Source organism: Symphodus melops, assembly GCF_947650265.1.
Source record: "Symphodus melops genome assembly, chromosome: 2".
Taxonomy (NCBI): Eukaryota; Metazoa; Chordata; class Actinopteri; order Labriformes; family Labridae; genus Symphodus; species Symphodus melops.
The window spans coordinates 15,691,975-15,716,993 of record NC_136692.1 but is presented as its reverse complement, the minus strand read 5'-3'; the positions used below and the strand labels follow the sequence as shown (position 1 = coordinate 15,716,993).

At 39.4% G+C, this 25,019-nt stretch overlaps 1 protein-coding gene across 1 annotated transcript in view; it reads right to left on the bottom strand.

Annotated features, from left to right (window-relative positions):
- LOC306820053 (uncharacterized protein) overlaps nt 1–24,269 on the bottom strand; it is a gene marked incomplete at its 3' end in the record, with an annotated part of 57,198 nt that extends 32,929 nt beyond the window's left edge. The window contains exon 1 of the mRNA XM_079337707.1: nt 23,376–24,269. The remainder of the gene's footprint in view (nt 1–23,375) is intronic.
- Nucleotides 24,270–25,019: the final 750 nt, after the last annotated feature.

The following is a 25,019-nucleotide window of genomic DNA, read 5'->3' as shown; positions in this document are numbered from 1 at the left end:
ACTAAATCAAAATGCTGAACTGCCTTAGAACACCACAATGGCTTGAGCTGTTCTCCTTCAAAGCCTTCTTCTTTTCACATCGCTCCTCTTATTTCAGCCTTTTCCTTTTTCTCTCTTTGCTTTTGATTTTCTGTGTTCTTTTCACCTTTATTGCTCTGTGAAGCTGCAGCACAATGGCTCCTCAATCAGCTTTTAACCCGTCTTTCATTCCATTTACTGCATGTCCTGTTTTATTTCATTCTTTTGTTTTTGTGTGTTTCTCCTTTATCTGATTTTTACCTGTTCTCTTCTGCTTTCAACGACGGCCTCTCTGTGATTTTCATTTTTTTAAAGGCTCTTTGTCCTTCTCTTTTGAAGACTGGCAAAGATGTTTATTGCATTATTTTTTTTTTGTCATAGGTTCATTGCAGTGTTTTCAAACCTGAGTTCTACCAACACATTAAAGAGGAATTTCAGGTGTCACAAAATAAGGAAATTATTAAAGACTTTTTTCTACATTATGAAACCAGCAATGAAGGATTTATCTGTTCACACATTTATAACTCATCATTGACAAATGATAACCCGAAAGGTTGTATGACAATCATGGTTGCTCTTAATTGCATAGTACAATTCTAACAATCCTCTTGAAGATTCTTTTAGCTCTTACTTTTAGCATTGTGATTTGTTTAGCTCTGCTTTGATCTAAAATATTTGGAAGAATGGAGATCAGTCCTATTTACGGTTGCAATCGATTTGCTCTCTTAATGGCCTTACAGATAATATGTGGTGGGCCCTGTGCGCCACTGTCAAGCCCTTCATTCATTGTATTTTGTTGCTCCGGGCAAGCATGCATCTCTTTGCCACCAAGTTGCCTCCTGTGCGCTGCACCAAAGTAAAAACATTTCCTACTATCATGCAGCGTGCCCCAACGTCACCTCCGGATGTCCAATAAAGTATAAGGCTAGCTCATATCACAACTAATGGTTTCTCACTTTCCTGAGCTGTTATTTAAAGACCTACCAGGACATCTGCAAGAAAATCTTGTTTTGAAAGATGCTTCCCACAGTTTGGGCGTACCAGGTGAGTTTAAAACAGAGCGGTAATGTATGTCACATCCTGATGTGCCCGAAGGATTTCTTGAACACACATCATCTTTTCCTTTGCTGCTCGACTCTTCTCCGCAACAGAATAAAGAGTGAGGGCTTATTTCTTAATAGCGGATGCAGATTCCCAAATAACCGATCCGTACCGTCCCACTTTTTGGGACCCTATCGAGCCAACCCTAAAAGGTGGAGCCAAACACTGCAGTCCGTTGATTGGTCAAAAGAATTGTCACTTCCTGTGTGGCAACGGCAAACAAAAAACCCTGCCGTGTTTAAATACAAAGCCGATTGTTTACGTCTGGTTATTTGTCCTCGCGGCACACGGCCTTCTCTGAACAAAGCCTGACTGAGTTTTGTAATAAAAAGCCACACGTCAGTGACGAAGTAGATAAACTGATGAATGTCTTCCAGCATTGGTTTTGTTTATGTCACGTTTTTCTCCCTTGTTGAATTTATTTGTTAGTGGTTTGCTGTTAGCTGTTATCATGTGGTGCTATTACGTAGCGGACGCGGCTATCAGCATCCGGTTTACACGCCACCTATCAAATAGGGCACGGGTGGCTGTGGTAACGCAAATGGGATCAGGCTTTACTGAACCAAACTGTACTGATCCGTACCAGACTGTTGTGTGGAAACAGGCCTTTAGAGCTCTAAGGCTGCACTATCACAGCTGCACTGAGGGAATGTACTGAGAATAAGCACTTCAATAAAACATAATACAACAAGCAATAACCAATAAAATATAATGTAAAAAATGTCAAATATAAAGAATAATACAAAACACAAAATGTTCTCGTAAAACTGTATCCCAAACAATGAGTTAAAACTTGGTTTAGTGTGGTCCTCTGTAGATCCGGCAACAGAACAAAATCCTTTAATATGTGTTGTCCATAATTAAGTCAGAATCATGATCCTTCTATGTTGTTGTACTCAGAAGACAGGACACACTTGTCCCCCCTCACTGCACACCTCCATAATCTCTCTTAGTCTCGAGAGGAACTTGAAGGGAACTTGATTTGCTCAGTCACTTCAGAAGACCTTCTGATTAACAGCTACGCACTTGAAGAGAAATGAGCCCCAATACACCTCTGTGGCACTCGCTCTCCTGGCACACTGTAACACATATGTTTCAAAAGACTTGGATTCATTATTCTCTTCAAAAGAAATTGGAAAAGATTTACCTTTAGAGCAGCGTTGTACCAGTTCCACTTCAGAGGATGACAAAACACGTCAGCGTCTCCCTAACCTTTTCCTGTGCCGCGTAAAGGTCAATTATAAATTATCAACCCCAAAACCATGAATTTTACAAGTCATACTCATGTCTAATATAAAATGGCACCATGTTTCAATTTCGTGTGAGCTTGGTTCTTAAAACTATAACCTTAATCATTCCTCTGATTTGATACAGTGTTTATACATTGAAATATATTGAGAACTACTATGGCAGGGTTTAGTCATTTTGGATTACAGTTGCCATATTTTCTTCATTATTTGCGGATGACAGCGCAGAAAGGAAGCAAGTGCATAAAAACAGATTTCACAGGTTTCTGCAAAATAAATAAAAAGGAAGCAGCAATCAAAGTGAAAGGAGTTAAATCTGATGTAAAAAAAATAAACAAATAAAGAGCATATACTCCAATTACATGACTCACTCTGTTCAAATCATTTGCATAAGCCTCACTTCTCTGTGTTGAAAAAACTTAACGTCACGACATCAATGGATGCTCATTCACTACAATGAGGTGAATCACTTGATCTTATGACTTGCTCTCTTTTAATGATTGTTCGTGACTGCAGCAGGTTCATTAACTGAGAACACGTGACGAGAGGCGATGAGGTGACAGCCTTTGCTGGTCGTACAAGTGATCTTGATTTTCAGGAGAAATTTGAGTGTGAGATACGAGTTAGTTAACATCTCTGCACAAACAAAGAGCTGCATGTGAAGAGATCAAATCATCTATACTTGTTAAGAATGACGTGGTTTGAATGATGCACCCTGCTTTAAACAAAGGTTTTCATGAGGGTCGTGAGAAAATGCTGTTTGGGTCATGTTGTGACCTTTTGGTTGAATAAAGGAAAATTTCAGAGCAATATGCGACATCTCAATTTGTATAAATCATTTTGATAAATGTTTACTTTCAGTTCCATCGTCTGTATCTTTTTGAGGTCGGAATTAAATATATTTTTTTCAAACTCTTTGTGTACCACATGCAGGAGCCTATTCTATCAGCTGAAATATATATATATATATATATATATATATATATATATATAATCATCCATTTTTGAACAAACTTCTCTGCAACAACTGTTTCATGAACATACGTTTATTGAAAACAAGAGCTGGAGGTGTCAAACTAGTGGTTCTTTCAGACTGTGAAATAGACTGATTAAGCAAGCTGCAAAGTTTCATTTCGCAAAAAAAACCAAAGTAAGTCTGAGAGAATAACACCATCCACAAATATATATATATATATATTTGGCAGAAAACATGTTTGTGACTAGAAAGCCCTTTAATCTTGATATAATAAAACTTTTTGTCTCACTACAGTGTGAAGTTTTGATGACTATTTCTTCTTTGAGTGAACATTATTAAACCTCCAACTTTTATCACTTCAATCCAAGGTTGAAAAGTTACGTATCCATCTATAGTCAACCTCTGAGTCGCTGGCAGCCGAAAACAATTAGTGATTATGAGTATGACTCATTGAATCTTATTACAGTTAAACTGTAAAGAAACATTTTCCAATGATGGTTAGATGCATTTCACCTTTACACAGGTCTGATGTCAATGATGAGCCATTACAAGTGAATCCCTGCTCAAGATCAAACTGGATCATTTCTGACACTAAAACGCCTCTTCTAATGCTTGATGCAACCGTGTGTGGGAGGGAAAGTATGCAGGAGACATTGATTACCTCGTGGGTTTACTAACAAGCAGGTTTTGCTTTCCAAAAAAATCTCAGAACAATAAGCCTTTTCTGCTATGCGAACACATTTAACCATTCACATCCAGATGTTAAAGGGAAACATGTTTAAAGAGGCCAAAATAATGGTAAGGAGAATAGTTTTCTCACATGGAAATTTAAATGAATATGCCGCTTACCAGCACATCAAAGACATCATAGCTGAATCTTATGATCCACTTGTAACTTTTAAGGAATCAGGTATATTTTTTGTATACTACATGTAATTAATGGAGTCACACATCATTGCACTTCATTACCTGTCAGCTGTTTGTAATTATGCAAAAAAATAAAAAAAAATTGAAGTGGTATATACATTTTACATGAGATACAGGGTGGCACCATGTAAATAATGATATAAATAACAAGCAGCAGAACTTAGAGAGCTCGCAAGTGAGACAATGGGTGGAGAGAAATTGGCCCAAGAGGCCAATTATGTAAATATTTTTCTGGAAGCTACCTCAAATGGCCTTACTAATGGTTGTCTTAATGAGCCAAGTGGCAAAGTTTGCTTTTTAATGTCAAAAGCATTCAACTGAAATGTAATTGTATTACTTGGTTGAACTTTCAGCTAGTTTTCATTGGTTAACCTGCACACAGTCTGCTAATGGAGACCAAGGCCAAGAAACCCAACAGGCCCATTCTGAGGTGTTAGCGATGCTTACCAATTCTCCCTATCACATCAAACTTTTACTTGTTACCAAAATTAAATTGGAACAACAGTGTCCTGAAGGCAAGCAAAACATCCAATCCATTACATGTAAGAAAAAACACACAAACAGCTGCCTTTTTGTGTTTGGTGATGGAGAGAGCACCTATTGGTTGTTGAACATGTCTAATATGTTTGATTTTCTCTGGAAGGCAAAAAGATAAATGGAGATACTCTCAATCCCGACTGAGAATAATGAAGTCTGTAAACAAATTGAGATAAGGGAAAGAGCTGTCTAAACTCTAGCAAAACTGTAATGATTTAGATGCAACATGGAAAAATGCCTGCCTCAGTAAAAAATGGCTTTTAAAGCTGTTTGATGTAAGGCCAGGATTAGTGAACAGAAGCATGAAGCAAGCAGTGGAATTTGATTCTGCTCTGACTCAAGCAAGAGTCTGTGTGTGTCTTAGTGGATGTGTTGGGCTTTGGCTTGACTGTGTGCATACCATATAAGTGATGACAAGCAACTATGAGTAAAAGCAAGACTCAAAGCAAGCACTCCAATCCTCCCTTTGCTGTTGTGTGTTCGTGTGGGTTTATGTAAGCTGGATCATATTCTAAGAGGTAAATAGGGTCAACTTCCTCCATGTGGAATGTGACATGCCTGGTCCCTCTTTCTCTACTTTTAAACATTTATAGTCATCACAGTCTCTCACACAGCCAGCGCTATCTTTTGTCTTTGCTCCTCACTCCCAGGCGGTCCATCTTTGGGAATGCACGGAAAGTTGACCGTTTCTGGAAGTTCGAGATCTGCCGGACTGTTTTTCTTTTGCTGTTATTTAAAGTCCAGAGAGGTCACAATGAAATTCAATTAAGATATTTTTTACAAAGTTGTCTTTTTCAGCCCAACTCTACACAACTTTGTTTAGGCCAGGTTTACATTTTCAAAATTGGATTCTTACTTGATACATTTAATGTGTAAAATGGCCAAAGGGAAATTGTTTTCTTGAACTGTTCATGAAGAAGTATAGTGCACAGTGCAATGACACCATCTACATTTAAATTGGTTTTGTATTAGCCTCACTTTAATCATTCAACTCTATCTGCCACTGGTTTCAATCAGTTGAGAAACTGAAGGGATGAAGGAATTAATGAACCACCTTGTTACATTCGAAACAGGAAAACAAAAAAAAAAGGTGCCTTTCAGTTTCTTCGCTTTAGCTTCAGCATGGATTGTTTCCAACTGGGCATTCGGGTCAGGCTGCTGTTGGCTTCCTCTAACTTCATCTTACCTCCTTTAGACACTTAGGACCTGATTTACAAAACGTTTGTGGGCCTTAAAATGTGTGCAAACTTAATACCAATACCAAAAAACATGTTATCTGACAGTGTGCAGTGAGGATTGCGTCTTTCGTATGAGCAAAACAAACACCATGATTATTTAGCTGAACATTCACCTTATACTCTCTTCTGAAACATTTGGACAACCTTCAAATCACTTTTTTTATTTCAAATTATTTGGTTGTTGTGTTGTCATCTACGTTTTAAGGAGCAGTATGTAACTCTGATAAGTAGCATTTAAAATGGGTACTGCAGTCCAAAATTCAAAACATTAAAGAGAGCCGTCTCCCCCCGCACCTTGTTACCAAGAGCCAATGTGCATGCAGGCTGTCATGGACATGAAGCTTCAGTGTTTAGCCAACTCTGCATCAGTCTTGAAACCTGTCTGCATTTTTCTATTCTCTCTCCGTTTTCCAAAAACATCTTAAATATTTACCCTAGTTTGACTAAGTTTCTCGTCGTGTAGCTCTTTAGAACGTGCTTAGGCCATTTAGGTAAGGTAGATTCTCTAAATAAGTTCACTTGCCCTCTCCCATCTTTGCAACACCCAAGTCTGTTTTGCAGTGATAACTGGTCTCATATTTAGCAAACCCAGCAGTGTCCAAAACACTTGTGTGGGGCTGCCTTATAACGGCCTACCTTTAAAATCAAATACAGACTATTCTGGGCCAGAATCAAAACTCAGAAGGAGGACACACTGGCTGCTGCATTGTTGATACACAGCCAGCACTTCAACACAATTAATTACTGATGTTATAGTAAAGTAATTTTATGATTTATTCAGCAAATATTTTAAGAGGAAACACCACAAACTAGAAAAGCTTTTAGGAAATGCAACAGGAAAAGAAAGAGCCTTGTGTTAAGAAGTAGCAAAGAAGATGAAAAGGGAGTTTCTACCTCAGAGAGTAACTCACTTGAGCCTTCCATTGGCTGGTATTTTTTGCCTTCATTGTTGGCTTTAGGTTAAGAGGATTGAGTTGGTTATGGGTGAAGGTAAAAAATGTCCAGTAAAGCCAATCAAAGGCAGAGCATGGCGGATCACGACTTTGCCACCGTGGTAAAAATGGACGACCTCAAAAGCCTCAGGCAGATAAAAACAGAATCTGAACTACTTTTACAAGATCAGAAGGTTATACAAAGCATCCTTTCTTGTTATCACTACTAGGTATTTCGCTCCTTATATCATAGCACTGGGTAAATTTAATAATTTCAAGGCTCAGAAAAACGCAGAGTAAAAGGGGAAGTGATTGAGCTGTGCTTTAAACAGAAATACAAACAATAATACCACATGTCCGTGGGGTGGTTAGTGCACGTGCCCTATAGAGGCTACAGTCCTCAAAACCACGATTTGGTTCAAATCCAAACCTGTGGCTGCTTTCCTGCAGAACATTCTCCAGACTTTATCTATGGTCCTATCTCGAAATAAAGGCACAAAAAGCCCCAAAATAAACCTAAAGAAAGACAAGCAAATGTGTCCATTAACAATCTAAGTCACTGTTTTTATAGATTTGTACAAAGTGCAAGAAAGAGATATGGATAATTCCCTCAAGTCCACTTGTTTACTTTACCACTTAACAGCCATGAGCTGATGCCAGCGTGTGGTCAGTTAACAAGCGTATCAGCCAAAAAAAGTTGGCTGTAGTTTATAGTTTTGTGGTCATCAGCCTCCTACTCTCAGTTTTGTCCTTATGATTCAATTTCAAACTGTGAAAAACAACCCCGTAAGATGCTTTTGAGGAATTAAATCAACAATTTTTGAATTTAAAGTCAAAGTCAGTTGAAGACTGAGTTTTAACAGGAGGATAAAAGATTTGAAAGGGCTTTACCAGACAGAGAGGCTTTAATGGTGTCTCTTTCAGTCCTGCAATCCGAATGGTAAGTTTCAACTGATAATCGTTGAATTTGGTTGCGAGTGTGCACATTTGTCAAAAAAAAAACAACAACAAAAAAAACCCCCTCATCTGATGATTTGAGTTGATGCTCTGATTGTTCAAAGTCTGACCCTGCTTTATCATGAAGGGTTAGGATGTTGCCCATACCTCAAACAGCAGAGGTCACTTTTCTTGAATTGAAATGTCTTATCCTTAGTCTTCTGTGATGCCATTTCTGAAAATCTTGAGTCACAGTGTCACTCTATCACTCTACCTGGGAGCGAGATCAATCTAAGCACTAAGAAGTGATAAGGGAGAAATCTATATCCACTTACCAACATTGGTTATCACTGAGGGCGAAAGGTCAATATAGATACCGAGAGCTAGACAGTGAGAGGATGAGTAAAACAGTGAATTAAGTGAGCAATAGGAGGAGAAATGACAGAACAATAAAAGGTGGAATGGAAAAAACAGAGGAAAACAGAGATCTGTTGTGAGGTCAGGATAGTAATGGGCTCCATTTAAGCATGTCTGCTATTGGCACACAGACCCAGGCAAAATAATAGGGACATGCTTTTATCTCTGCTGCTGTGAGAACATCAAAAGCTGGACCTTTATCAGGGAAACACCTGTTTTCTTGTAAGTGGTGTTACGACCTTCGCAAAAAAAAAAAAAAAAATTGCATCAAAGAAAAGCATTCCGCTTGAAGAGTCTCAAACTGCAGTGGAAGACTGAAACAATGCATGCTTAACACTAAAGATGATATTTAAAGAAAAGCAACATTGGTAAAGGGACCAGCAACTGTTCTCTGATATCAATTCCTGGATCCAAATAAATGTCCTCAAACTGAACTGTACCAAAGCCGACATCCTCATCATAGGTTCCAATTCCCTTACCTCTACAGACAAAGACTTCCGCCTTTCCTTTGATAACTCGAACCCTCTCACTATCACCACACTGTCTGAACCTTGGAGTCATCTTTGACAACAAACCTACCTTTTCCAATCACATTAGACTCATTACAAAAACAGCTTTACACCACCTCAAGACCCTCGTCCGCTTTCACCCATCTCTCTCTCTTTCTGCAGCTGAAACACTCTTTTATGCCTTCATCACATCACTCCTCAATTACTGTAACAGCATACGTAATGGCACAACCACCAACCTCCTCAATAAATCCAAGGTTATTTTATTGGGTATTGTTTTTATCAATTTACCTTGTAAGTAAAGTGTCTTTGAGTCAATGAAAAGCACTCTTTAAAATCTGTCCCTGTCATGTTGAGTTGAGTGCATCTGTGTCTTTTTCAGAATATGATTGACCGTGTTGACTTTGAAAACAGAAACCAGGTCACTTTGGTGCAGCCAGGTTAAGGGAAAATAACAATGGAACGTGAACCCACCCTGAAAGTAACCTGGTTACTGTAAAACCAGCGTTTGTAAGCAGTGGCAAATCAATCCAATTATTCCTCTTCATTTGACAGCAGTTTAAATTCAAGTTTATTTTATTGTCATGGTGTTTTTCAAAAAAGGCCTTTTTTTTATGTTTTGATGTGAAATTTGAGACTTTGCCTTCCAATTTCACCTCTTTGGCTTATACCTTCAACTTAGTCTTGCGTTGCATTTGAGAAACATCTCCTTGCTCAAAGTCATTTCCTCCTTAAAAACCTGCATGATTTTGAGTCAAAGTCACTGAAAGCAGAGCAGAGTTGTTTCTTCCAGGGCACAACGGAGACCCTCCATTCAATTCGGCAGTACTCTCTAATAAATGGATTTCCTCAAACTTGAAGGTTGTGTGCAGAGTGCAGGTGAAGTGATGCAACAGCTTTACAGATGGTTGAGAAGCCGAAGCAAAAAATAACAGGACAGAGTGTGCCAGAACAGGGGGGCGGATTTGGTTTGGATGCAAAGAATGGGAGAAATAGACCAGAATGGGGGGGAGGGAGGGGGGGGTTTAGAATGAGAATAATAGGGTTTCAGATGACACAAATTACATGGTTAAAAAAAAAAATCTAAATAAATTAAAAGCAGAGGCATTTAAACTCAAATATGCAAAGACACTTGTTTTCACAGCGGGTCTCTGAAGGCCGTGTTGTCTTTTTTGCTTCATGGCACCCTTGTTTCCTGGCGTTGCTCATCCCTCTCTTCTGTCTATCTTTTTGTGCTCAGCGTTGCTTTAATTATCAGCTGGCTGCCGCCGACACTGAGTAACCACTCCTGACAACCAGGTGTGGAATTACAGTGACGCGCACACAGTCTTTCATTCAACACACACACACACACACACACAACAGCATGCATGCAATCATGAGTCTCAATAAACATAAACAATGGGAGACACCAGCAGATATTACCAATAAGAGTCTCGCTGTCACACACACACACACACACACACACACACACACACACACTATGGTCTCTCGAATAGAAGTGGTGGGAGCAGCAAACAATACTGGCGATATTGCAGGCTGGTTGGAAATGAGAGAGGGGGCGAGCAAGGATTAATTACAGGTACAAAAGAAATAAAGAGAAGAGGGACCGGAGAGGACAGCGAGAAAATATGAGGCCAAGAGAGAGTGCATGAGATAGTATGAAAAAGAGATGCTGATCAAAAGACCTCGGAAGAGAAAGTCAAAAAAGCAAGAGGAAGAGGAGCAAAAGAGAAAGAAGTGATGCGAACATTGCGCTCCCAGAATGCAGGCCTGCCTTTGGTACCTATAGACTTAAAACTTTTTTTATTTTATTTTTTTATAAATCTTGGGGTAGGTATAGACCAGCTCATAGCTATGCTGCTATAGGCCTAGACAACTGGGGGAACTGGCACCTTGAACTCTTGTCTCGCTCTCCCTCTCTCTCTGCTTTTATATCGTATTATTGCATGTCACTATCTTAAAGGAGTGGTTAGTAATTTCAGTTCCTAAGAACTCCTTTTTTCTGGGAGGTATCCCATCTCAACCATCCCAATTTCAAGCCCATCCGCAGCTTTGGCAGACGGCTGTTCCATCATGTACCTGGGTCTGTTGAAGATTTCTGACTTTTTTCTTGCCACGCTGTGACGGATTAAGCTGGGCTCTGTTGCAACAAGTAAGGTCGTCTACCTGCTTTTTCTAAAGTGTCTTGAGATAACACTTGTTATGAATTGACAATATACAAATAAAGAAGGAGAAAGGTGTTCAGAGCAGCCTGGTTGAATACTGTAACTTTGGCCAAAGCCCGCGACCACACCCCGATAAGTATGCACATCTTTACGGCTCTCATTCAGTCAGCAGCACTTGAAGCGGCTGGTTAGTTAGCTTGTCTCTGTACTGTTTGATACAATGGCTGGGGGCTAAGAGGAAAAGCATGTTGACATATCAAGGTAAAAGGAGCAAACAAGAGCGTGACAGAGCAATATTGTACAGGCTTTTACACGTTGGAGAGAGCTTCAAGTAACAGCAGAAAGCAAGTCTGACGCCGAGCTGGTTATGCTGCTATTGGACTGGTAATATGGCAGTAATATGCTTGTTCCAAGATTTTGTCTTATTTCTTTGTTTTTTCTTCTTTGTTGGATCTTTACCATAGTTACACAGTCATTTAGCTTACACCCATTTAGTCTATCTTAAAGTAACTGATGTTATCATGTTAAAACCTGATGTTAGCACAATAATGTTACTTTCCACTGCTGAGTTAACAACGCATGCTACCATGAGTCATTTGGGCAGAATTTGACTATTGCTTAGTTTACGAACCATTAGCAGTTGTATAATATGTAGAATTTAAAATGTAAAATATTTACATTTTGCATAGTTAGTTACACTGAGTTCAGGGTCTTCCACATTCAGGTCACGTTACATTTGTGTTGCACACTGTCCTCATTGCATTGTGTTCCCATTGTGTTGCATCAGATGGAAGTCCCAAACTTCAAAGATAATCTGTGAGCAACTACTTTGCCACTCACCACATTTAAATAATGAGGGAAAGTAAAAAATAAAAAACAAACAAACACCAAAGTTCAAATGTAAAAAGGATGGAAAGCCCACACGTACTATTAGCTTTCATTTTCAAATTTATACATTAGCTCTAACTTTAGGGAAATAAATTTGATTCAATATGGGATTTAACCCTAAAACCTATATCTGGCTGCGACACGTTGTTGTCTTACTGGTTTCCGAGGGCCAGGTTTTGGTTTTGGTTTAGCTACATATGAACACGGAAAAAGAGAGAATAGACATCTTTCTTGTGTGTGCCACTTTCCCTGAAGAGCAGTCTGTAGAAAGGACAAACAAAACAACGAGAGATACAATGTAGTCCAAGTCACTTTGTACTAAACCTACTGTGGAACTGGTGGGGTGAAATATATAATACAAGAGGGAGCAAGAAAAAGATAATGTAGAAGTGTTGTAGAAAATATAGATGAAGAAACGCAGACATATCTGTGTTTAGTTCTAAGTGCTCTCATGCATCCCCTGATCCTCTCTGAGATTTTCAACCAATTAGCCCTGAGAAATCCTCCAGGTACACACACGCAGGCACGCACACACACACACACACACACGCAGGCACGCACACACACACACACACAGGACTCTAATCAATCCAGTTGATTAAGGTGCTGGTCAAAGACAACTAGTCAATTACTAGTGTGTGTGTATCATTGTGTAAGTCTAATTATAGCTGCGTACAAGGACTGAAAATGTCAGGCTCTTTCTTTAATCACTTTTGCACATCAATCTTTTTATCCCGTTCCCTACACAAAATCTAATATTCGCTTCTACTCTCATTCACATGAAATATCTTTAGGGCTGCGAGCATCAGTGTTTCTTTGTGTGTGATGTTACTTACAGGAGTGCAAAGTTCAGCCTCTTCGGAACATTTGAAAAAAAATAAATCATCTTCATCCTCTAAGTTTTACTCTACATTGTAAGCCAATTAACACAATACAAAATAAAACACATGACTTTAAATGAGAAGATTCACTTAAGGCAAAATGTAATTCAAACATTATTTTTGTATTTTAATGCTACTTTTGGTCATTTCACTATTTCCTGCTCTGAGTCCTGAGATATTGGTTTTAAAATGTATAAATACTGATATTTTTGAGTTTCACTTTTTTATATCCAAAGAATATGTTAATATGTTCACCAAAAAGTACTGAAACCGTCTGAAAAACACAGATTCACAATACGATTTTTCACCTCGAAGAATAAAAAAAAACAACTGAAATGATAGGGCTGCAGGAACAGAATTCTGAAATCAAACCTAATTTGAATATTAAAAAATAATAACAATATTTGAATGCTTAATTGCCATTGATGTACTTTTGTTATAAATAAATAATTGGTTTAAATATTATCAGTAGCATGTTAATCAATTCATGTGAGAATGTTAATGTTCCTCAAACTGTTTTACAAAAGTAGTCACCCTAGGTGTACTTTATTAAAAACTTGACGCTGGCTGTACACAAGGCATCTGTTAAACAATAATAATAATTCTTTGCTCTCGAAATGTTCCAGAGCAAACAGTATGAAATCTGGTGCCTTTGTATTGAAAGTGGATATGTAGTGCTTTGTATTGAGGAGCAACACTCAGAGGATCATCAATAAACGGCTCACGGCAAGCCGGACAAAGGATTTCCTCTGCTGTTGTTGACACAAGTCAAAGCTCAACATTTCAATCACAAATGTGGATATTATTAGTACATCGTTATCTCCACTTTGTAAGACGAGCCAACAAGCTGTGCTGAGTGACAAAAGTAAGAGTCAGTTGTAACTCCCAATTCCCCTTTCATCATCCGCCGACGTGAACTACAGAGAGGGAAATAGAAATGGGACGTCGGGTTAAAAACTTTGCTCCACGTCTCTGTTTGGGCTATTAAATATGGTATGATATACATATGATATATATCCAAGTGACCCTTATTCTGTGCCAAGGACAATAACATGCAGTATGGGCATAAGGTTTGCCTGAAGTTATCGTACAGGATAAATAGTACAAGATTTTACCATTTAAATAATCAAACCATATTTGAATATTAAAAAATATAAAGCGTACAAACTCAAATGGGATTGTAGCAGAATGACTGCAGCCCTATACATAGCATTAACTACGAATTCCATAGTAAATGCTACTAATACTGCAGCTGTGGGTAGTAATGGGGCGGCATGTGATCAGTTGGTAGTCTGTCATCTCTCAACCGAAAGGTTGGGGTTCGATCTCCAGCTCCTGCAGCCACAAGTCCAATGTGACCATTGGCAAGACACTTAACCTTGAATTGCTCCTGCTGCTTCTTCAGCAGCGTATGAACTTCTGATGTACATAGCAACTTCTGCCATCAGGTGTGTGAATGGGTTTGAATGGGTAGGTGTGACATGCGGTGTAATCGCGCTTTGAGTAGTCAGAAGACTAGAAAAGAGCTATTCAAGCTCAAATCCGTTTCCCATTTAATCCTGTAAAATCCAGTTTACAAGACACACTTTTAATACCTATTTTATAATCAAAAAAGTTGACTACATCCAATTTAAATCTAAATTTCAGTGCTGAAGAAGGTCCTGACTAAGCTGTTGGCTGAACAGAAAATGTCCAACGAACGCCTCTCTTGTGATTAAGCTTCAAAGTCAATTTGCTTTAATGAAATGTAACATCCCACCAAAAAAAAAAAAAGAGAGAGAAAAAAGAACAGTGGAGCACAGGTGTTCTTGGAGTTTCTATTATTTATCAAGAATTGGTCTATCCACTGAAACTTTATCAAGCAGTTCAGAAGCTGCCCTATGCAGCGATCATCATGGAAATAATAATGTTCATCGTTTGCACTGATGACTGCTCATTTTGACTCTGAATGGCAGCCACCCCCGGGGCGGGGAGTTGAGGATGTGTGCTGGTATCAACTCGTCATAATGGTTTGTGTGTTGACTGTGTTCAGCCTCAATAAATGAGGGAGACAGAAGCCTTAAAATAGAAATGATGGCGGGAGAAGCACAAACAATCCAAGACAAACACTATTAAGGCTGGGTCACAGACAGGACAGAAATAGCACTTCATACACACACCCTGAACAAGAAAACACACACAAAACTGAAACTGAGAGTTAGAATGAGAACCAAGCTTCACAAAGATATATTAAAATATGGGACGGAAAAATACATGTTAAAAAAAAGGCTACGGGTTAATACACACATGCAGTTCAGCAGATGTGCAGTAAATAGCAGAAGCATGTATCGGATAGTAACTGGGCGGCTCAACTTGGTATATTTACAGTCACCCAAGCTGACTATTTAAGTATGTTTCTGATAAACCATCCACAATCAATCAAATAGTGAAAGGTGTTTTTCGCGGGTGTCCCCGCTTACGTGTTGGAGTCGCACCTGACACATCCTGCACTGTATTAGATTCTTTTTGTATGCTATGTGAGTGTGGGTTGATTTTACAATTCATTTAGCAGATGCTTTCATTCAAAGGAAAGCTAGTGAGCAGATTAAAGCCGTTTTTAAACAAACCCTAAGTGATGTTGCAGATTAAAGCACAAAATACATACCTCTATACTTTATACTGTGTATTGATTTGTTTTTATTTGATTGGCACACTGAACAGTTTTGTCCACAGCACATGGAAACCTCTTTGAAATCACCTGTTGATAAATAAATGTTCGAACTGGTGAAGGTAAAACAACACAAAGAAATATTATTCATAGTGAAGGGACTCCCTTGCCTCCTTGTCATTTGCTCTGTTCTTCCAAAGTATTCCCTGACTGCATCTCCTTCACCTGTCAGCCCCCCCAGGCACTCCGTTCTCTCTGCACCACTGAGCCACACTTCAGCGTGTGTCTGAACGAGTGTGTGGCCTCAGTCTTCCTTGTGAGGATATTTGAAAGCGTTTTGGGAAGGTTGGCAAGATAGCAGAGACAACATGTGCATGTGTATGTGCGTGAGCATTTGTCAGCCTCGTCTCCAGAGGGCAATAATGATGTGCAGTCAGGGTCAGAGTCCCTGAGTTATGAGGACGTATCGATCCCAGCCTTACAATGATCGAGGGTTGTTTGTGCTCCTGGACGAGAGGAAAAACCTCAAAATCCGTTTTCTGTAACTCATTTGTAACAGTCTCATCTCTAAGTGCATCCATTGTTGCATAACATAGTGTTGGTCTTGAACAACCTGGATAGTGAATGTGGACATTCGGGGAAAACTATATCTAAGTGATAGTTCTTCAACTGATGACTGCTCCCATACTTATTATTATTTTTTAATTTGAAATGCTTTATATTTTCGTACTCTGTTATTGTAGAGACATGCTTTTCACACACAGGTTGGAATCACACACATGCACAAGCAGGACCTGGGAACATGCATTAATGGAGAGATGTCAGAGTGCGGCGGCTCCTCCCACTGGAGGCGCCCTCTGAGCTGGCGGGGATTCGGTGCCTTGCTCAAGGGCATCTCAGCAGTGCTCAAGAAGTCGTCAGACACCTCTCCAGCTACCAGACCATATTTCCATATTTTTCGGCATAGGAACTTGAACCAGCAACCTTCTGGTTCATCAAACAAATCCCTTTGGACTGAGCTACTGCCGCCATCAATTAACTTCATGCAAATCAAGTCAATGATATATTTTATACGTCAATGTCTAACTTTTTTGTTCATATATGTTTTGATTAATTAAGAGTATATTATTTAGATTCCCTACGTGCCTATACAATCATGTGGTTACTAATAACAACATGTCATGAATAGATGTGAAGAGAAGAGATGATTACATGTAGTTTTGGGAGCACTTAATTCAACCTTTATCAGCTGCACTGTTATTAAATCCGGAGTGTAACAGTAGTGGTACACAGGTGAGTTATTAAGCAAAATACCAACACAAGGTTGTGTCAGTCAACCTGAAATAAGGCCTGACAACCTTTTTACACGATTTTCAAAACACCTTTTGGCAACCCGGGTCAATAAAAGACAAGCTGCTGGTACTCAAACTCAAGGTGCTTCTTACAAAAATGTCTAAATTATTTATCAGGAGTAAATAGTCTTCAGCAAAGAGGAAAAGGGAGTTGTAGGTTAAAAGCTTGCTGATTTAAAGCTGGCAAACAGATTGAACAGGAACGTTGCTAAGAGCAGGAGTTTACACGCTCAAGAACTGAATTAAAGAACTAAATCAACACCTCTGTAGCACACTCTTGACATAAAATGCCACCACGAGATATTCCCAAACCTGCTGTTCATAGAAATGGTGCCAATAAAAAAAATCCAAGGCCAGTGCAAAATGACATAACCTGGCATTACGATTACAATAGCTGGAGCCTTCAGCAGTGGAAAAATAATATAAAATTCCCTTTGATCCTATACCTGCTTCAACAGGTTTATTTAAAAAAGGCTAAGCTTCCCTAAACCCACAGCACCACAACTGTTGCTGCGTGTTTCACAACATTGTGTATCTGTAATGGTACAGGCAGCTCTCCTGGGAGTCATGGGTGAAAACACTTCCAGTGGATCATTATACAAAAAATATGAGGGTCAGTGCTATTTTTAAATGCCGTATTCCAAGACAATACCTCCTGCATACAATGCTAACCAAACGTATCCCTGCTCCTGTGACCAACACAATGAGGTTAAGCGCTTTACTTGGAATTACTGAACACTTAGATCAATATCATTAGAGCTTTCAGGAAAGTTCTCAGGCTTAGAAAGATTTCCATCTCCTTCAGTCCCCCAGGGAGCTGGAAGAATTCCTTCGTAAGAGATGAAGTGATATGTTCTGACGGAGCTCAGGACAGCTTTCCAAGGAGGTCTGACAACGTTCCGCAGAGAGCTGCCCATCTCCTGAGAATTCTTCTCAGCAGAGGACTGGGTTGTCGAGCCAATGCATTAGAGACAGCGGATAAAACAATCTGCTGTATCGTTCTCAGTGTTTCCCCTGTGTTTACTGTATCTGTTAGGTGTCGTGGCCTGGTTTCTGGCTCCGTGACAGCAGGGTGGGGGTGGTTTGTACTGTAGCCTACATTGAACAGAATAACATAAAACCACTTCTTTTTCCTCTGTCTTCCTCATCACACGCATTTAGAGGCAAAACAAATTAAGGAAAGGAAACTAAAGTATATTTTCTTTGATTTATTGTGACTTCAAACATCTATCTACTTATTAAGTCTATAAATAATAAGGCTAAGAAGATTGTAATGTTGCTCCTCTTCTGTATTACTTTATAAAGATACAAAATATACCAATTTTAGATTGTTTATAATACAATTCAACGACATGGCAGGCCTTGCTTATACGTTAAATATGATGGGTATGATAAGTGAAAAATATTTAAAGCTTAAAGAACACAGGATTTTTTTTAAGTTGTGTCTGTTTAGAAATCAGTTTATTCACACGATGTGAAGGACAAGCAGGTTTGTCTAGCTTGTAGTCTAACATCAGAGTTCTGGGTGCGTGCCTTTCTTAAAACGATGTCATCAATGTATCTTTGGGTAACCATGGGTCTAAACTCCATGGTGATCATGTAGGTTTGAAAGCAGGCTATACTGTATACACACAAATTAACAAAAGCAATACTAAAGTCTTTATCAAAACACAGAGTCCTTCTCTCTGCCTTCTGAGTTTGTATGCAGTAAATGTTTGAGTCTATGTCTGAGTCAGGAGAACCTCATTACGATAAAGAATCTCAATTACAAGAGTGTCTTTGCCAAGAGGGGCAGCAGTAGAACAAAAGTTACAGGCATAAAACACAGAGTAATAACAAACAGAGTTTAACATGTCTTGAGTCATAGAGCAGAAAGTCAATAGTCAAAGCTTCTAAAACCTGAAGCATCTTTCTCCAAACACCTTCAATCTATTTTAAAATGATTTAAAGAGACCAGCTCCCCCAGAGTCAGGTCCAAATTCCAAGTCCTGAAGTCAAGTACTACGATAGCCTACAGACCCAAAGAAAACAATGGCCAAATACCAACAGAAGTGGTCAAATGCCTCCAAAGACTTTGACTGCATATAAAGCAAAAAAATCACTGTACCAACATTAAGGGCCTCAAAAACACTCACCACAGCAAATCGATTTGATAGTAAACTGTTGCAAGCGGTGACCAATACTGGAAAAGCAATTAAATGGAAAAGAAATGATTTTAACTTATATAAAAACAAACGTGCCTTGACACAAAAAACGGGAACCCAGTTGACCCTCCATGCCAATTATCAGCTCTGCACTGTAGGTCAAACATGACTCCTCATCCATTAAATGGGACTGGATCATAGCTATTGGTCTTGGACGCCAACCCCTTCGCCGGATCAAGAGGAATGGTCTCTGAACAAGTTGATTCATTAAATAAGGGGATTAGGTTGGGAAAAGGGGGCCATCTGACCTTGAGAATGTCACTTTGTTCTTGTGCTTACTTTCTCTCTGCTGCTTGCTCAAAAGCTCATCCCACATTTTGTGTAGTCTTAGGATAGCCATTCTCTCTCTGCATATTGTTCTCAGCATATGGGTCCTATTGTTCCTACTGCAAGCCAGTTACACCATCAGATTGTAATGGGGTTTCTGGTCTCCACAACAATACCCCCGACTGTTTCCATCACATTTTGTTCTGCATTTCGAAAAAGGATTAATATTTTTGTCATATGCTTAAACACACTTGTTCAATGTCAGCTTGTTTAAGATGTTCCTGCCAGCAGTAAAACATGTGAAAAAAAACATATTTTTATCTGTTTTGAAAGGTAACTAGGCAGTGTTTACTGCAACAAAAATACAAGAACATCCAGTGACGTATACTAAGTTGTCTCCTGGCAACAATATTTTCAAAGCCCTCTGTGAAATGAAGCTCAAGTAATTCTAAATAGTGCCATAAAGTTGTCATCTTGTTTAAAGCCATTAAACAGCAATGGATATGCTGGACATCAGAATGTAGAGAAATGAATGCAATTACTGTCTTCATGGCCTGATCTAGCTCCCTAACAAACAAAATTTCACTTTACTCTATCTCTCCCGCAGCAGAAATGTCACCCAGTCATCCGAAGATGATCAACTTAAAATGACTGCAGCTATAGCCACAGTAAAACTAAACAAGCCCCGTGAAGCAATGAATGTTGTACTGCTTCGCAAAACTAGAGTTTATTTAAAATGCATATCTGGGGCGAAATCATTCCGGCTCCACCTTCAATGCTTATGGTATGGGTGCAGCCAAAAGAATTTAAAGAAAGGGATGATAAATGAAGCAAGAAAGTACTTTTACTGAAGATGGTCACCAACAAAGCCTTAAAACTGGCTCACATGGGTGTGTCTTGCAGACACCATTGCAGTTTCTGCACAAACAACTCCTGCTACTGTACACGTTAAGAGCTTGTCAAATGACAAGATATCAATATCCAAAGAATAAATGAAGAGTAAAGTAATTTAAATGTTAGGGTTCTTTTTTCTTCTTCTTCTGTAACAATTACAATGTTTATGTCTGTTCAATTGTCATCTTTTTCATGTTTGTCTTTTGTAGTTGTGTGTCTTGTATGTCACTGTTTCTCTTACGTTAGCTCACCAATAAAGGAAAAAAATAATTCAACGTGCAGAAAAAAGTGCAACAAAAGGGAGCCAACTAAGCTTTCAAACTGGACTCATGCTACAAACTAAATTGTAAAATTAGCTCATCCTTTCAGGCATCTGTGCTGTTGTTGCAAACAAGCAACATTATGCTCAATAAAGCCTTTGAGCTGGCAGAGAAGAACTGAAATGGAAATAGGTCTCTCCCTGCCTTTCTCAAAAACAAAAGACATTGACTTAAACTCTCTACTAAATCTATACTTTAAAATTCCACCTTCAAATGCAGGAACAACATTACAGTTAAAATGAATGTGTTGGCAGATGCATCTTGATCTGTATTTCAGTATCCATTCGAAAATGACCACAGCAAGTTAGACTTCAGACAGTACCTGTTGTAATACTATTTTGTTCTGCTACAAAAGCAACTGGGCACTGATTTGGCCCCACACTTCTGTGAAAGCACTGAACCTCCCCTTTCAACAGAAGTAAATGTACACTCAGTGTTTGATTCATGAGGTGAATAAATCATCCCCTGCATTGTGTGTTCCTGGAGAGGTGAATAATGGAAACAAATAGTGAAGCAGCAATCATGAAATGGTGCTACAACCCCACCTATGTATGGCAATTTCTAGACATAAGAAAACAGCCTTATCTTTTGCCTCTGTCATCTGTAGCTCTTTTGCAAAATGCAGAGCACTTTGTTGGCAGTGGCTTCAAACCATTTCCCCCTTATAGGGCAGAATCAGCACCAATCAATTCAAAGATGTTGGGAGGGATAGCTTTTTAACAGAATTATACCCTATACTCGACAATTCCAATACCCAACTCCATAGAGCAAGAGAGGTCAGAGAGCTACTGTATCAGGCAAAAACCCAAACCTGAAGTCTTGGTGTTTTATGGGAGTCAGATCTGAGCTACAGCAGCAACATCAAGGTAATTATCATTTTCTCATCTTAAAGAGCAAGACTCAGAAAAGATTTAGAGAAACTCGCTGGTGACTTCATCCCTAATTAATTATTTGTGTTTGTAATCCTTAATTGCCAATGTTGTGTCAATGTACGGCTAACTAAAATGTGTCTATGTTTGAAATGTTCCATAAAAATTGTTTTTTTTACCATTGTCTTTACTTAAATGGGTCAATGAGTATTAGGATTATAGCTCACTGTCTTACAAAGACACTTTTTTAAAGATTTATTGATTGGCCTTTTGTCAATTTATTCTGGACAGTGAGTAAAGTCAAAGCAAAAAACAGAAAGGGAGATTGGGGAACGGCATGCGGGTAAGAAGCCACGGGTCGGATTCAAGCCTGGGCAGCTGGCTCCTGGGAATCCCACCTGGGATTTAAGCCTCTGTGCATGGGACGCTTTGCACGCTAGGCTACCATTGTCCCACAAAGACACTTTGTCAGTTTCCATTTAAATTTGTCACAAGTTGTAAGCAAACCGTCGGGAAGCAAGAACTGAATACACAAATAATTGTGAAAGCTCTGCACAGACCGCACTTTCGTAGCTCTAGTTAAAATAAATCTTCAGAAAGGTTGACATATCCTCAATATAAGAATGCATCAACATCTCCAGGGACTTCGACAATTGAGGGTCAACTCAAGGATTTAAGGATTATTTCAAGGATAGCCCCTTGAGATGCATCATGTCATTTTCAAGGGGTTTAAAATCTCTGCACTGGCTAAGATGAAGACAAATGAGTAACACCTGTTGAACCTGTGACTGTCCTTTGTGCTTGAACGGTATCCAGACATCTGAACAGTTGCCCAACAGCAGTTACAATGGGAAACGTTTTTTTTTTTTTTTTTTTCAAAGGCAGGGTTTTTTTTTTTTTTTTTTTTTTGTTTTTACTGATGTCAGTAATTCTTCCATTAATATTTGGTGGTTACCGCTTGAGGCGAGTACTGCAATGGCAAGATGAAAGCAAAGTCCTTTTTCACCAGTTGCAGATGACTCTGGGGTTTAGAAGCATGTGGTAACAAGTTACTCTACTACTAAAGTCAAGGGTCTGTCTGTCTATCTATCTATCTATCTATCTCTTCATAAAATAATACAGCTGAATCTCTATTTAATCCATACAACACATGATATAAGACATTATTACACTGCCTTTCCATCTTCACAACATCTTTTCATGCATGACTTCAAAGTGCACTCAGTACAAAATACCTAATAGAAAGTGATCTAATCTGCTGCAGCAAATCCTAATGTGTTTACAAGAGGCAATGGGTTAGAGGAAATCACTTGAAACAGCGCCCCCTGTTGCCTATTTATTCACCCTACTCCCTCAGATCAATATAGACAGGAAAAGTGAGATTAGACTAAACAAACGTGGGGAAGTATTGCCCTAATCCAAGGAACTCAATATCAATACTTTATTCAGTGTTCGTTTTTTCAATGGAGGGGACTGCATGTGCAGAGAGAGAGAGAGAGAGAGAGAGACGCGCCCCCGGACCTGTTGACCCAGAGTCTTATAAGAAAATAGAAATTCATTATCCAGAATGTGGTTGGAACACCCTGCATGGGCGTCATTTAATTGAAAAAACGCCTTAGAGTGAAAGGCTTTTTTATTTTCTTTAAAAGCCCCTAACAAAAACAATACATTATGTACAATGAATTATTAACAATCTCAAGTCCATGATTTAGCAATAAATGTGTGTGTTGCTTTTATGAATATTGGCATAACTTAATGCGTGATTTGTCTTGTCTCATGTAGTAACCTAAAGAATGCTCTTCATTGCAGCTTATGCAAACTGCAAACAAGATATCATTTAACAGTGAGAACATACTGTATATTAAATGTGTCTCTTTGAAAAGGAACGATATTGATTCTTATATATATATATACATATATATATATATATATACATATATATATACATATATATATATAGCCATTTTTATGTAACCAGTTTCACTATAAGAATGTTTTTTTTATAACACGAGATAAATGCCACACGGAATGGAGAAGACATTCTTACCTTTTCAGACATTAAAGAACAGTTCGTCTTCAGTTGTTAAGGAGAAGAAAAATGCTGGTAATCCGTAAATGTTGCCGTAGTTTCCAAATTCCTCTCGCCTGCTCTCTGTAACTCCAGAGGCTCCGCTGTGGCTCAACTGGAGCGGTTTGATATCCAAGCGATTTCCCCTTAAACCAAAAGCAAATATCCGACCAGGAGCACTCCCGTGTTTAAAGCACTCCGGCTGCTTTTGCGCATTATACTATAAGGAAGCACTTAATGTAAAGAGAGACAGAACAACAATAGGCTGATGTATTGGACACCTGCGCGCATCAAAACGACATCCAAGTGTGCGCTTCGGGAATCCACGTGTCCATTCTGTGCTTCCTCCCCTTTTTTACACTCTTGTCTTCACCAAACCAGTGGCTCCAATGTCGATAATGGGACCAAAAACGGTATTCTAACTGAACAGGAAAGTAACCGCTCCATCGGCACAGACTGACGCGCTGCGCACCGGAGACTCGAGACTGTATACGCGTCTCTTGATGTAAGGTCGGTATCGTTTTCACTGGAGAGTATCTGAACTCTCAGATAGGGGTATGAGAATAATCGAAGATGATCTAAAGGAGTGTCTCCAGCCGATTCCGTGTGCTCTCACTCTCTCCACTCTTAATCGATGCCCCCACGACCCCCGCAAGGTTCTCCGAAACGATGTCCTGTGATGAATTTCAGGGAAACAAGATTAACTGTTGGATGGCTTCCAACATCCTCGCTCACAAGGGGGTTGTAACTGCGCTTTCCTTGAGCGGGTCGTTCTTCTAAAGTCAGGAAATTCCTTAGTTTACGCGTAAACTGATGCCTTATAGCGTCAAAACCTGACGGACAAAACCAAGCACTGTACACCTGCCAGCTGGGAGTGGGTCATTCCAGAGTGGTATAGAGGAGGGAGATCAACAGTTTGCCTATAGTCGGCACTTGTGCCTACGCACAAAACATCGACGGGTTCCGCGGTTGAACTAATCTCTGCGTAAAGATAGCCCGGACTGCTATACTTTGATCCATGATGGTTTTAAAAAATGTATGAGCTTATATGTGTTGTATAAAACATAAGGTGATGTAGACTTATCAATTAAAAGTATTGCTTGTTTGAGCAAAAACACGTCTTTTGTTTACTTTAACAAACCACTGGCTCCGCTGGAGCATACAGGTGTGGGAGGCGAAAACGGCCTTTGAGGTGTCCGCGGTTAATATTTTAACGGGAGGTGTGAGAGCGAGTGAGTGGCAGAGAGGGTCAGAGAGAGGAGAAATGGAGTGAACGAGCGAGCGAGAGTCGAGAGAGAGATATGATGAGATATGTTTGTGTGAGTAAGGGACAACATGAGTTGAGGATTCTCTCTCTCTGTGTGTGTGTGTGTGTGTGTGTGTGTAGGTGTGTGTGCGAGCGTGCGTGTGTGTTGGGGGGGGGGGGGGGGACTGTGCACTTAACAGATTCTCAGATCAGCACCTCGGACAGCGACCGGGGGGCAGACAGCGCCGCTCTGGTTCACATTTTAATGGTTTAATTCCTTAATCATTACAAGCTATAAAAAGACATGGTGTGGGCCGGGGTGTATAGCAGAGTTCCAGCTTCGTGTGACTTCATGAATGCCAGATTAACTACGATTA